This window comes from Pygocentrus nattereri, chromosome 18 (assembly GCF_015220715.1).
Source record: "Pygocentrus nattereri isolate fPygNat1 chromosome 18, fPygNat1.pri, whole genome shotgun sequence".
Lineage (NCBI taxonomy): Eukaryota > Metazoa > Chordata > Actinopteri > Characiformes > Serrasalmidae > Pygocentrus > Pygocentrus nattereri.
In genome coordinates, this window is record NC_051228.1 from 9854310 (window position 1) to 9859183 (window position 4874).

Here is a 4874-nt window from a genome sequence, read left to right on the forward strand (position 1 = left end):
AATGTGCCGTACTACTATATTAACTAGGAAAAGATGTATGATTTACAGTGAAGGGACACAAGTGTTCAGACACTTTTGTTATATATTGCTGTTGTCGGAACAAAATCTTGTATCTTGTATAAGTTTTTGATATAATTTGAAAATGCATGTTGGCCTTTATATTCTTTTCATGAACATTCTTTCATGAATTTCATGAAAGATGGATCAAAATAATTGGCTAAAAATGACTTGATAAAAAGTCTGGTTCCATCGACTTACATTGAAAGTAATGTAAGTAATGTATGTTTTTTCCTTCTCCTGTATAAAGTTACCATTTTGGAGATACAAGGTTTTGTTCCGACAGCAGCGATATGTAAGAATATAAATACATACAATATCATATATATATATATATATATATATATATATATATATATATATATATATATATATATATACACATACACATATTTAACAATGTTATGACCATTCTTGTTTCTCATTGTCCATTTTATCAGCTCCACTTACTCTATAGGTGCACTTTGTAGTTCTACAGTTACAGACTGTAGTCCATCTGTTTCTCTGATACTTTATTAGCCCCCTTTTACCCTGTTCTTCAGTGGACCCCCATGTGGACCCCCATGGACCCTCACAGAGCAGGTACTATTTGGGTGGTGGATCATTCTCAACACTGCAGTAACAGTGATGTGGTGGTGGTGGTGTGTTAGTGTGTGTTGTGCTGGTGTGAGTGGATCAGACACAGCAGTGCTGCTGGAGTTTTTAAACACTGTGTCCACTCACTGTCCACTCTATTAGACACTGCTACCTTGTCAGGCCACCTTGTAGATGTAAAGCCAGAGACGATAGCTCATCTGCTGCTGCACAGTTTGTCATCCAAACACCAAACCTAGAGGGTAGGTGTGGTACCACAGGACACTGTTGGCTGGATATTTTTGGTTGGTGGACTACTCTCAGTCCAGCAGTGACACCGGGGTTTTTAAAAACAGAGCACCACCCAAACAGTACCTGGTCTGTGAGGGTCCATGAGGGTCCTGACCACTGAAGAACAGGGTGAAAGGGGCTAACAAAGTATGCAGAGAAACAGATGGACTGCCTATTTTATGCTTATGAATATATACTTTTTTATAAATAAAGACCTTTCCATTTGAATCATAACAATAAATAGAGAGAACCAAATAAAACAAAGAACACTAACAATCATAGACTTTTTCATCCATTTATTGAACAAAATGATCCAACATTACATGTCTTTGTTGGCAAAAGTATGTGAGCCACTACAACTATCAGTTTAGTATAGTTGATAATTGGATGACAATCAGGTATGAGTGTGGCTGATCATGCCCTATTAAAAAAAAATCAACCTTCACCATCAAATCTGGTCTTTACTGCTCACATTTGGTAATGCATGCCATAGCTCAGTCAGATTTCGAAGAAAAATATTTGCTAGTGCTCATTAGGCTGGAAGAAGTTCCAAAACTATTTCTGACAAGTTTGGGCTTCACCAACTTGCTGTCGAGTAGAGTAGATAATTTACAAATGAAGAAAGTTAAACACCACTGTTACATAGGGTAACATCTAAGTATCTCTCTTACACTGGCTCAAGTCAGTATAAGTCCAGAATCTGGATACCACTGACCAAGAATAGTATGTATGGAATCACAGCATAGAGAAAGCCACTACCCTCCTGGAAGAACATTTCTGACTGTTTAAAGTTTCCTAAAGGCCACCTGGATGAGCTAGAAGGTTACTGAAATAATGTTACTTGGACACATAAGGCAAAAATGCATCTTTGTGGCTTAAATTATGTTTGGCAAAACCAAACACTGCATTTCAGCATAAAAACATCATCCCAACTGTGAAACATGGTGGTGGCAGTATCCCAGTTTGGGGCTGTTTTACTGCTATTGGACCACTACAGATTGCAAACATTTGACGGAACTATAAAATCTGGATTTTATCAAGAAATTCTACAGTAGAATACTAGGGCACCCATGTGTGAACTGAACTTCAACAGATGGTGTGTCTTGCAGAAAGATGATAACCCTAAAAAAAAAAAAAGCCTGTTTGGAATGTTGAAATACAATAGAAATGTTGAGGCAGAACCTAAGGTGTAGAATTCACACAAGAAACTCCAAGGAATGGGCCAGGATTCATCGAAGGTAGTGTGCAGGGCTGATGAACAGTTACAGGAGCCCAGTGGTTGAAGTTATTGCTGCCTAAGGGGGTCATACCATTTTCTGAAGCAAAAAATCTAATTCTGTCTATTAGCGCTGTAAAAATAAATGTGATGCCAGTATAAAGACGTAGCCATTGGTTGGGATGATTTCACGCATCTAGGAACCTTCCTAGAGTTCTCAGGTAGAATATTATTAAACAATACTGAAATGAAAAAAGCTACAAGTAAAGAACTTAAACATCCATCTCAGCATGATTTGGCCAGTAATATGCAAGAGGAAATTTCACTGAACCACAACTAATCGTCCCCAGGCAGGTGCACCACACACGATTTCTCAATGCTCCCTCAGAGTAATGATAGGGAATGTAAGAGAGAAGCCAACAGTCACTTGAAAAGAGCTGTAGAACAACCTTAAAGCAGCAGGAACAACAGTTTCTCAGAAAACCACAAGCAATAAAGTGCACCTCAGTCATCTCTGTTCCTACATCCCCCACAAAACTCCTAAAAGAGAAGCAAACAGACACATGCCTAAAATGTACACATGAGCATTTTAACAAATAAGAACTCTTCTGGAACAGTGTACTCTGGTCACATGACACAAAAACAGAACACTTTGACAATAATTCAGCTCCTCATGTTTGGAGAAAAAATGGTTGCACATATGATCACCACAGAACACCATTGGAACAGTGAAGCGTGAAGGTGGGAGCATCATGATGTGGGGTTGCTTCTCAGGTCATTGAAGGAAACATGAATGGAGCGATATACCAGGTAGATATACCATAAATATTAGATCTCATCGGTCAAGAAAGCAGAGATAATAGACATTTCAAGACAACAACCCCAAATATACAGCCAAAATAACTCAAGACCAGTTTCTAAAGAGGTGAAGGTGCTTGCATGGCCTAGCCAAATCCCTCTCACTGAAACCTTCTGGAGGTTTTTGAAACAGAGGTTCCCTCATAACCTCAAAACTGAGCAAAAAGCTAATTACCTCTTACTGTTCACTGTGAAACATAATAATTGTGATTTAATTTTTACTTCAGTTATTTTTTAAAATTACTACTACAAATCTAGTAACACTTGTTATCTGTTGTATAATCCTTAGTTACTTAGGGAAATCTGGGTAATATCAGTTCATTTGGAAAAGTCCTACAGACTGAAGAGTGTTTTGTCCAAAAAGCTTCCCAGCATTCTTAGCAGTTTTGTCAGTTTCTGCTAAGTAACTCTTAATTTTCAATTGTATAAATTAAATTTCATCTTGCAAAATTCTAAATTACATTTCTTGTTCTGTTGTCAGAGCAAACTTTCATGGTAAATGCGACGTTTTGATGCGTTTGAGAAGTTGCTGTTGTTCTCACCCTCAGCTTTAGCAGTTCGGACTGAATCAGCATGAATGCTAACAAAAAGACAAATATGTATTAATATATGTTAAGCTATTAGAGTCCTCAGAAGTCGGTGATTATCCTTTTATCCAAGCCGTTGATTTATTATTGTACAAAACAGTCAATTTAATATAGTGGAGTTGGTTTAATTGATGCCAGTACATTACATAAGGAAGAGTATTTGATTCAAGTTAACCTGAATAATTCAAGACTAAGCAGAACTTCATTTTGAATTACTGGGCTGTTTGAATTAACCTCACCTTGCTGCATAAGTTTGGATGTTTCTATGCTGAGTGTGCATTTTATCAGCTCCACTTACTATAGGTGCATGTTGTAGTTCTACAGTTACAGACTGTAGTCCAACTGTTTCTCGGCATACTTTGTTAGCCTCCTTTTATCCTGTTCTTCAGTGGTCAGGACCGTCACACGACCACCACAGAGCAGGTATTACTCACGTGGTGAATCATTCTCAGCACCGCAGTGACACCGCTGGATGGAGAATAGTTTGCCTGCCAAAAATATCCAGTCCACAGCGTCCTGTGACCACTGATGAAGGACTAGAGGATGACCAACACAAACTGTGCAGCAGCAGACGTGCTGTCGTCTCTGACTTCACATCTACAAGGTGGACTGACAAGGTACGAGTGTCTAAAAGAGTGTCTCATCCGCTTGTACCAGCACAACACACACTAACACACCACCACCATGTTAGTGTCACTGTGGTGTTGAGAATGGTCCACCAGCCAAATAATACCTGCCATGTGGTGGTCCTGTGGGGGTCCTGACCACTGAAGAACAGGGTGAAAGGAATACACTGTAATTATTGTAGAACTGCACCTATATGGTAAAAAGAGCAGGTATATATAAAGATAGATAGATAGATAGATAGATAGATAGATAGATAGATAGATAGATAGATAGATAGATAGTATCAGTTTATATGAACTGATCAGGTAAAATTGAAGTCAAGCAAACAAGAGAAAAAGTGTAAATTACTGCTCAGATTGTTGTGAAAAGCTCAAAATAGGCCTCCAGACTGGGCTAATAACTGAATCCCAGCCCAGGACAGTAAAGGGTTAAAGCGGTGTACTTTTTGGGGGTGGTTGCTGTCCGTGGTGCTGGACAAGCTTCCAGTATTGGAGCTCACGCCTGCAATACCATAGAGCGTCAAAACGTGCGTCACGTGCGCTCGTAAAGCTACACATGACACCTGCGCGCTGAGTCGGATCAGCACCCTCGGCCGTCCGCTTCACGGGAAAATATAAAAGGAGGGGGCGGGGCCTAAACGTGCGCAGGGTGCTCTGCGTCAGGAT